Raw genomic sequence first — 10,738 nt, 5'->3', positions numbered from 1 at the left:
AATGGCACGAAACAGTTAAATTCACTGAAACAATCCATGTCCACATATATTTCTGATCATATTCATGAATGGTGATGCAGAAGGCGTTTAGTGAAAGTTTTCATTCCGGATCAAATTTTAGCGGAATGGTTCATTAAATCATTGCTACCCAAAATCACTAAAGATGTAGCTAAGTGAGGAGTTGTCACTGAAGAGAAAGTCATTGCTCAGGCTCAGTACCTTGACCTCGTTTATACGCAGTCAAGTACTTTACATGAAAAAATCCCTGATATTCCAAAACACAGTCAAATAACTGCAGCTCCTTTAGGGTCTCATGCCACTGATGGTATTATTGGTTTAGTTAGTACTAAAATTAAGAAGAAATCTTCAAAGAATTCTTCTCCTATAATAACTTTACCTGATTCCCCAACAGGAGATTCTTCCGCTGAAATTTCTACTAACATCCATGTCGTAGAATAATCTACGACCAAATTAAAATCTGGTAGTAAAAAGAAGGGGAAGAAGAAAAACAAACAAAATTTGGAAGATAAAACGGATAAAAATGAATCTATTGATGAAAAATAGAAACCTTGCTATCCTTGTTTCATTTGCGATGAGGATAATTTTACCAAAGAATGCCCACATCGAGTAGAGGCTTAAAAATTCATTAAAGGTTCTCAATCACTTGCTATCTTTAAGGATCCTTTTCCTACTCAAAATAGCAAGATGATTGGTTCTTCCTCGAATGCCTCAGAAGAACCCATTATGATGATGTCTCATGTTAGGATTGCGACGCGATCACAAGATTATGGTAGTAAAAATATTGTTGGTGGTAAAGAAGTAGAATCTTCTAATTCAAACACATCAACTACACCTCCTCTTGATTCTGATCCACTATAGATCGAGAAACCCAACCCTAATGTAGTAATCAAATAGCCTGCTAAAGGTGTACTTCATAAATTAGATTTTAATCCACATGTGAGAGATGCTCAGAATTACAACATTGTTGAAGACTTAGCTATTTCCCCTTCAGCAATGTCGGCTTTGGAAGTGCTGCAATCATGCCCAACGCAGTGTAAATTACTATTGTCTGCTACAGGAGCTGTCGATATTCAAGATTCGAACCTAATAATCTTTGATTTATAGAATAGTACACCCCGCCTACCTCATCAAATGGCTTTCCAAATTCCAGTTTTAGTCAAAAACAGACCTTGCTTTCAGACTGTGATTGATGAAGGGGCTTCTACGTGTATTATGTCGATCCAGTCTTGGAAATCGCTTGGTTCTGCCAAACTCAATCAGTCTTCGACAATTATAAAGGCTTTTGATGGCCGAGGGTTCCATCCTTTTGGTATTTTGCAGGATTTACCTATAGGGGTCGAAGGCAAAACCATAAATCTAGATGTGGAAATGGTTGATGCCCCTCTAGATTACAACCTTCTTCTAGGTCACATTTGGACTTATGCTATGACTGCTATTGTTTCATCAGTTTTTCGGCTTATCAAGTTTCCTCATAACAGAAAGATCGTTACGATAGACTAGTTGACTTATTTTTCATCTGACCCAGCCTCCACAGATAGTATTCAGCACATCGGTAAAACGACTATCCCTTACAAAGATGTTGGCGTAGGTTTGATTAAAGATTCTGGTTTACTTGAAAACTTTTTCCTTCCCTCCTCCTAACGTATTGCCTTCTATTGCAAATATTCATATTATTTCATCGAATACTATTATTTTTGATGATCCTTGGATCGTACCTTCCAATTCTGATATGGATTCATTTGATGGCACGATGCCTTTGAGTCCCTTTGAAATTGCATATCAGGTTGTACAGTTGTTTTTTGATTCCTATTCAACCAAAACTGATCCAATGAATGTGGGCCATGGAGAATCACTTTCGATATCAACCTCAGCTAAAACAACACTTTCTAATCATGTTCATACTGATGAGCAGAGTCATGAACTTTTGTCTGTTGATGATTTACCATGGGAAGACCTTCATCACTGATCTTTGTTTTTACCTGAGCCTGATCATTTTGAAAATGATTTTTCTTCTATTTTTACTACTCACTATGTCAAAGAACCACAGAATCCATTGCAACATTTTGATTCTGAGTTAAGTTTGGAAAATATCTATCGAACAGTTCCTATTGACATTTCAGTTAAGCCAGGAATTATTGAAAACATTCATATAGGTGCTTCATGTACAGATGATGAAATCCAAAACTATAAAGCCCTATTTCAAGAATTCCGTGAAGTTTTTGCCTGGTCATATGAAGAAATGCCAGGAATCGATCCATCAATTGTTATCCATGAAATTAAAACATACCTGGATGCTAAACCTGTCTGGCAATGCTTACGTCAGATACATCCGAGAAAAGTTGTTGCTATCAAAGCCGAAGTTGAGAAATTACTTCACGTAGGTTTCATTTATCCAATTCCTTTAACCGATTGGGTATCGAATATTGTTCCTGTCAACAAAAAACAAGGAACGATAAGAGTATGTATCGACTATAGGGATATTAATCGAGCTTGTCCTAAAGACAATTATCCAACCCCCTATATTGATCAAATTATTGATGATTGTGCCGGTAGTGAAATGTTCTCCTTTATGGATGGTTTTTCCGGTTACAATCAAATCAACATACTCCATGCTGATCAAGCTAAAATAGCTTTCATTTGCCCATGGGGCACATTTGCTTATTGCAAATTACCCTTTGGATTGAAGAACATTGGAGCAACTTTTCAAAGGGCTATGTCTTATGCATTTCATGACATCAAGCACATTGTGTAGCCTTATCTCGATGTTTTACCTACCCATTCATTACGTAGAGCTAATCATCTCACTCATTTATGAGCTATCTTTATGAGATGTAGGAATTATCGAATTCGGCTGAATCCACACAAATTTGTATTCTGTGTAGAAAAGGGTCGCTTACTGGGATTTTTCGTTTCAAAGGTTGGCATTCGTGTTGACCCCTCGAAGGTTGAAGCTATCATCAATCTACCTCCTGCTTCGACTCTTCACCAACTCCAAAGTTTGCAAGGGAAAACAAGATTTTTACGTCATTTCATTCCTACACCGAGATAACGAAAGGTTTTACCAGGTTGTTAAAATAGAATATTCCATTCTTTTGGGATGAGATCGTTGATCAATCTTTTGATGCACTTAAACATGCATTAACCCATGCACCATTACTGCATCCTCCCAATTATAACTAGGATTACTTTTTATATCTCGCCACTTCTCGTTCCACCATTGGCATGGTTTTAGTTCAAGAAGATGAATTCAACAATGAACATGTGATTTACTATCTTAGTCTAACTCTGCATCCGGCTGAGCTTAAATATTCGTATGTGGAGAAATTGGCCTTGGCAGCTGTCCAAGTCATCCAAAGATTTCGTCACTACATCTTATTATGCAAAACCATGGTAATTTCTGGTTGTAACCCTATGATGTATATCTTGACTAAACAATTGCTAGGGGGCAAGTATTCCAAATGGATAGTTATGCTGCAGGAATTTGACTTGGAATTTGAAAAATCCAAGGCAAAGAAATCTTTGGTTTTTGTCGAACTGATGTGTGATTTCCTACATACTGATACTGAAATTATGACAGAACAACCCATCGCGGATGAATCCTTGTTTCTTATCAGTACTCTTGATCCTTGGTATGGAGATATTATTGTTTATCTCCAAACCAAATCTTTTCAACCTGAAATCTCACAATCTCAGCGACGGAAAAGACATTTCCAATCCCAACAATACAATATTATTGGTGATACACTTTATCGTCGTGGAGCGGATTCTGTTTTCCGACATTGTTTAACTCATGAAGAAGCTAAAAAGGATCTGAATGACTATCATTCTGGAGCATGTGGCAGTCATATGTCTGGGTATGCCACAGCCCAAAAGATATTGCATGCTGGTTATTTCTGGCCATCCTTATTCAAAGATTGTATCTATGCAATCTGGAAATGCCACAATTGTCAAATCTTTGATCATAAAATGTGTGCTCCACGCGCTCCTCTTGACCCTATAATTGCTATCGGTCCTTTCGCAAAGTGGGGTATTGACTTTATTACATGAAACTCACTCGGCCGGGGGGCATGCATATATTATCCAAGCGGTAGATTATTTTACTAAGTGGGCCGAGGCAATGCTTACATTTTTGGCAGACGGAAAGATTGCTACAACTTTCATATTCAATAATATAATTGCTAGATTCGGTGTTCCTCAAGCTATTATTAGTGATCATGGAAGTCACTTCAAAATATCACGATGACTGAATTGACAGATCAACTTGGCCTACGCCACGATATTCTACTCCGTATTACCCATAGGCTAATGGTCTGGTTGAAGCTATCAATAAATTTTTAGTCACTATGATCAAATGAATCATTGTTATTCATAAGTCAAATTGGCATACCATGCTATTTTTAACACTTTGGGCATATCGAAGCTCAGTAAAAACATCAACTGGTTTCACTCCTTTTCAACAGGTATATGGTTTGGAAGCAATGTTACCTATTGAATGCGAAATTCCATCATTACAATTAGCCATAGAATTACTCCCAGCTACTTCTGAAGAAGAGAAACGTTTTTTGTACTTATCTCAGCTAGATGAGAATCAACGCACTACTGCAATAGCAAACTAGAATCATGCGAAACGAATGAAAGCTCAGTATGACAGAAGTGTTACACCTCGTAATTTTTTAGAAGGAGACCTAGTTTTAGCATATGATCAAGCGAACGATAAGCTAGGGGCTGGAAAATTTGTACCTATGTGGCATGGTCCTTACATTGTTAAGCGAAAGCTAGCAAAAGGGGCTTATGAATTGATAGATTTTGACGGTGTCTCTTTGGGTAAACCCAGAAATGGACTTTATCTGAAGAGATACTATGCTTAAATTTTGTGTGGATATTTTTTGTTAGATTAGTTTCTTTACAGCCGGTGTGTTTTAGATTATAAAAATGTGCCTAGTTTAGAGAGTGCTCTTATCATTATTCCTGCTTATCTTGATTTTACTCTTGATATTGTAGATGTCGACGTCTCTTCAAACATACATTGGTTTTGCTGATGGTGCTTGTCATAGTACACGAAACATTTCTTCCACAACTTGGGTTATCTATTCACCCTCTGATGAGTTAGTGTCTATGCATGGGGTAAGCCTCAGTCAAACAATGAATAACATTGCAAAGTATAGTGTAGTGATTGAGTTATTATCTGAATCCATATCATTTGGGATTCGAAGTTTGATTGTTAGGTTGAATTCTGAACTCGTTGTATTACAGATTAACAGGGTTTATGCCATTAGAAATCCAGTGTTATTAAGGTTATTTTTGAGAGTTCGTCTCTTGGAACGTGAATTTGATTACATTGAATATCGACATATTCCAAGAAATTTAAATACATTAGCAGATGCAGTTGCTTCTAGTATGATAAATAGACATTTGCAATAATCAAAACAGTAAATTTAATAACATTTGATAACATGTTACAAGAGATAGCCGGTAATAATGATATATCATAGCATAGAAGTGTGTTTCAAAATATGCATCGTATTTGATCATAGGTTGAAAAACACCTTATGATCGACAAAAATGATAATACAAAAAGACAAAAATGTCGTGAGTCTACAAAATCAATCATCCTATCCCTGGTGATGATCATGATAAGAAACCACTGCTCGGGCCACCCTACATAGGAACCTCCTAAAAGGTCCTGGGACCCCAATCACATATCTTTGTAACGTAAGTGGAATATCATCTATATCAGTCTCTGGAATATCTAGTGTCAAGTGCTCTAGATGATGCTCCAAATCGGCTAGGATCTCTGCTGATTGGTCCTATGGGGCTGGTGCTGCTGCAACTGGTTGTCTCCTCTTGTAAGGTTGGAGAGCAACTGGTCATCATGGACCCACATCTGCATTTAAAATTTTGATTGTCAGTTTTGGACGATTTAAAGTATAAAAAAAATTAAAACTTAGAAAGTGTTGAAAATGTTCTTTACCTGAATCATCCCATTGCTCTCCTGGTGGAAGAATCATGTCTGGGTCACCACGTAATCCAACCTGACATATGGAAAGTCCTGAATCACAAAAATTTGGTTGTTCAACCAATGAAAATATTCAGGCAGAAATCAAACAACCTCTGTGCCCTCCTAAGGGTGACGGGCCATCAAAGCAACCCAACAAACCATTCTAGGCTCTTAACGAAGACCAGCATCAACAAGAATATGTTGTGGGGCTAACATGGGGATCCTCTCTAGAGCAAAGTTGACTACGATAAATCCATATCCAAATTTTTTCAGATGTCCATTCTTTGCTCTAGTTAGTTGGCCTTTCACATTTGCCAACACAGCCTCGCACCAGTTGTATATGGTGCCTCGAAAATGATCTATAGCCATCTGCATCTAGGATCTAGTAGCCACATGTAATGTTGCACTCCTGCATAGTCTAGTAATAGTGAATGCAATAAATTTAAGCTTAGGATGGCTGATAGTTTTAATATCAATCCATTTATCCTTGGGGTCTGCTTGATCATCGCAAAACTCCAATCGGAGACTAGCGACAGACTGGCCACCTGGCCTAGTCCCAAAAAGAGATAATTGTTCGCCCCTCTTGGACAAACCAGTCAAAAAGTATATGTCCTCTAGCTTGATTTCGAGCCGGTGGCCACCAATCACAAAGCATTGGTCCTGTGTGTTCCATCTGTCTACCAGCCATGTCAAGAGGTCTACTTGGGCCCTCATGCCCTGTATGGCCCAGAACTTATACAATCTGCATGCTCTCAATGCCTGCAATGTGGGCATATTATTCATTGTGGCATAATCTACATTGTCATGCTTGCGTTCTTGCCAAATAAGCATTTTGAATGTCCTACAATGCATAAAAAGACATATTAGAACAAGCTTGTTCGAAAAATTTTGGGCAAATTTGGAGAAATTTAAGTTTTAAAATTCATTCTGCGGGGTCCGCACCCGCTGCTTACAAATAGTGCGTAGGTCTGCATGGGTTGTGAGCAATAGGTGCGGACCCATGACCTTTTTCTTTATAGAAAAATGTCGGGGTCCGCAGGACCCACATGTTGCACCTGCGGACCCCCGTGAGTGATTTTTTAAACCTATTTTTCCTTTAAAAATCAAATTTAAAGCCTACAAATGAAATGTAAACGGATGAAATGCAAGTTAAGGAGGACGTGGATTACCTGGAGCTGACGATTTTCGATTCCAACGGACATATTTTCCAATATCTTCACAGAAACTTTTTTACCCAAAAGCTCTCACTTCTCACTCTCAACTCAAATGGTAAAAATGAAGTTAGAAAATCCCTTTTTATAAGTTTTTTCGAATAAATGAATTTTTTATTTATTTATTTTTCACTTTAAAAAGGTAATTTTTGAAACATTTTTATTTATCTTAAACAAGTATGTGTAATGTTTTGATTTTTTGTGCAGAATATTGGATTTTTGGGGGAAATTGATCATTTTTCAACAAAGAACATACTTTTATTACTTTTTTCGGACTCTTTCAAAAATTTACGAAAAAGTGAAACATTAGAGTCCTCTTTAAGCTCTTTTCAAACTCTTGAAAATTGAAAATATTGCTGAGCACTTGATTATTTGAACTCGTTAAAATAAATGAATAATCGTCCCTTTAGTATAAGTTTGCCTCTTTTACGGACTGAAATGGACTATTTACAAAAAAGGTATACATTGACTAATTATAGTCAATAGATTCCTCTTTAAACCCTTTTCAGACACATTTAATATGAAAGGATTTTCGAGCGCTTGTCGTTTCTAGCTCGTTAAAGCATTGGAAATGTCATCCCTCCTGTATTATTTTATCCTCTTTCAGACCGGAGGGATTATTTTACGAAAAAGTACCCCCATGGAGTTTTCTTAAGTTTTTCTTCTGACTCCCTAAAATTGAAAAACACCGAGTTTTTCCTATACTGGACTCAATTTTAAACAGGAACGAACCACTCCTTCTTAGGGTTCGAATTTTAAACTAAGTTGGACTCATCCAAAGGATGAGCTTATAAACAAGCAAATGTTATCCTCCTCAATCTTGTCAAAAATAAAGAGGTACTTACCAGAAATGGTCGGGGAAAAGAGAGAAAAATGAACCTGTTTGTTACACTTTGTTTTATAAAAAACCGTCAACCACTCTTGAACATGGCACATTTTGTTCACCTGGGTTGGGAAAATCCTTTGCCTAATAGTTAATCAAACCACATTGAAAGTCTTCAACCAGTTTCTGGGTATTAGCTTTAGGTCAATTGTCACCAAGCCATTTGCAGTGTTGTTATTTGTTCAAGAGAACAGTTCAAACAAACCATTCATTTGCGAGATATTTGTCATCCATTTTGACCATCCCTGAGTCGGTCCTTGCCAATATATTTCTTCAAAACTTGATCTATGATTTCGTGTTGTGGCCTTGCCTACGACATATCTCTTTCTATCGACTTCAACTCATTATCTAGGAAGTTGATCTAGAAATCATTAGTACCTTGAAAACCGCATGCCCTAATGGCAGTTTTCTTGCTTTCGACGATAGGTTGCATCATTGACCTTCGATCAAATGATTCTATGACATGTTCGACTTCAGCTCATTTATTCACATTTCATTAACTGTACTGGGTACTTTGAGAGCTAGTGACATTACTGGTGGTTTCTCTCACACTTGTTAATAGTCCACATCATTGACTAGTAATCAAGTGGTTCTACCATGTTCGACTTCGACACATCCATTCACATGGATAGAATCGTACTAGTTTAGGAAGCGGAATCAAGACCCTAGATCTAGTTTCTACCATCCAGGCTACGAGGAATTTTGTTATTAATTATACAGTGGACTATTCATAAATAGATGGCTGCGTCCATACTGTGTCTACACATGTCTATACTCTTGATGTGTTACAAAATCATTCCTGTATCAGAATAGTTTAGTCAATTTTCTATTCAGTTTTGATCTGAGTATGGGAATGCCTACCTCAGCGATGATATGTCTATATATATATATATATATATTGCGTTGAATGTTTTTACAGGTTCTGACTGGGGTGTCCACAAGATGATCCTTGAAATTATAAATTACTTCACTCTTCATACATGACAGAATCTATCTTCATCTATTATAGACTTTGCACTTTAGGGGGCAATCTGTTGCACTAAAAATTGTCACCTTGACATTTTGCTATCTGTGTGAGTTCATTACCACTCCTACTTTCCTCCTCTGCAAGTCTAAGACATCAGTTCCTCATATCAAGTCTGGAAAATAAGAGAAAATCTCTCAAAATTATTTAAAACTCTGGTTCCGCACTTTATCTTTGTCTTACCTGTGGTCCCACACCTAATGGTCATGTTTCCTCCGCACCTGACCGCACTATCTCTGTGTTAAAGGTGCAGACCCCTGTAAAAGTTTAAAAGGTGTGAGTATACTCTGAGAAAGTCACTTTCAGTTATTTCTAGAAGCTTCTGGAAGGAATATTGAGGTGGCAAGTTCACTCTTTTAAGGTTCATGTATCCCATACCTTAACGAGCTAACCCCTTGATGTGAGGAGCTTATCCCTTTGAAGGAGCATTCTATCCCTTCATAGGTGGACCAATAACCTCCTCCTATACACAATAAAAAGAAGCATTAAGCTGGTTACTTGGGAGTTAGAAGCTTAGTATTTTTTGAGGTGAAATGCTGCTGGAACTTAGTCTTCTTTAGTTGAGTTTTTATGAGGAGAGATTACATACCTCTAAGATCTCATTTGGAAGAGTGCAAGACTTGTCAATGTAAAGGAAATTCCTATTTCGGACCCCAGGAAGAGCTTGTTCAACATCAAGGCTGAAAAGGTTGTAAGGTTCTTCTGCTATTCAAATTTAATACAAATATATTTGTGTTTCTCAATAAGCTATTAATCTATGGTTTATTTTATGGATTCCTTGATCACCATAATAGACATGATTTATAATATTTTCTATGCAGGTGCTATTTAATGTTTGCTTGTTTGTGATTGCAGGTCTTTAAAGGTAACTCTTTCGAACGACTGGAGGATGACTACTACGAACAAACATTAGATCTAAGGTAGGATCTTAACACCTTTGTAGTATTTACTTATAAATCGCATATGTCTAGAGAAAGATAGGTTTGTTTGTTCGTTTGTTGCTAGACTATCTTCTGATACTAGGGAGATCGGCCTTGTCCGCAAGATAATTTTATCCAGCCAACAACAATGGCCTAAGAATCTTGCGCCATCTCAACTGGTAGTGCTCACAAATCCTTTCCCTCAGTAAGGATTTGTTGCTGCTCAACCTTAGCCAGATCAAGTAGCCCAACCCACCAATGTTTTGGTCCTAGTGACTACCAGATCCTTATGATGAACTATGATGAGGTTAATCCCTCTGATATCAACTTGAAAACTGAGTCAGGTCAATATGACAAGCCATCAAATTTATTCACCATTAAGTCCAAAACCAAAGCATCCCTTGAGCCTGTTATGACACCAAATGGTCTGTTACAGATCCCTCAACAAAAATTTTAAGTCATTCCCAAGATCCCAAAGGGTCCATTACACCGTAATGTGGCTTCCAACTGAGCTGCCCATACATACAATATAGTAGACGTCTTAGCACAATCACATGCTACCATGTTGATGCTAGAAGTACTCTAGTCATGCCCATGTTAAAATAAAGCTCTACTAACTGCCTTGGGTGTAGTAGATCCCTCTGACGATCATTTGCTTGTCTTCCCATTTGATACATTATA

Source organism: Pinus tabuliformis, chromosome X, assembly GCF_031772625.1.
Source record: "Pinus tabuliformis cultivar Carrire ecotype Pingquan chromosome X, CPIR1, whole genome shotgun sequence".
In the NCBI taxonomy this organism is placed as follows: Eukaryota; Viridiplantae; Streptophyta; class Pinopsida; order Pinales; family Pinaceae; genus Pinus; species Pinus tabuliformis.
Note: the sequence above shows the minus strand (reverse complement) of the source record.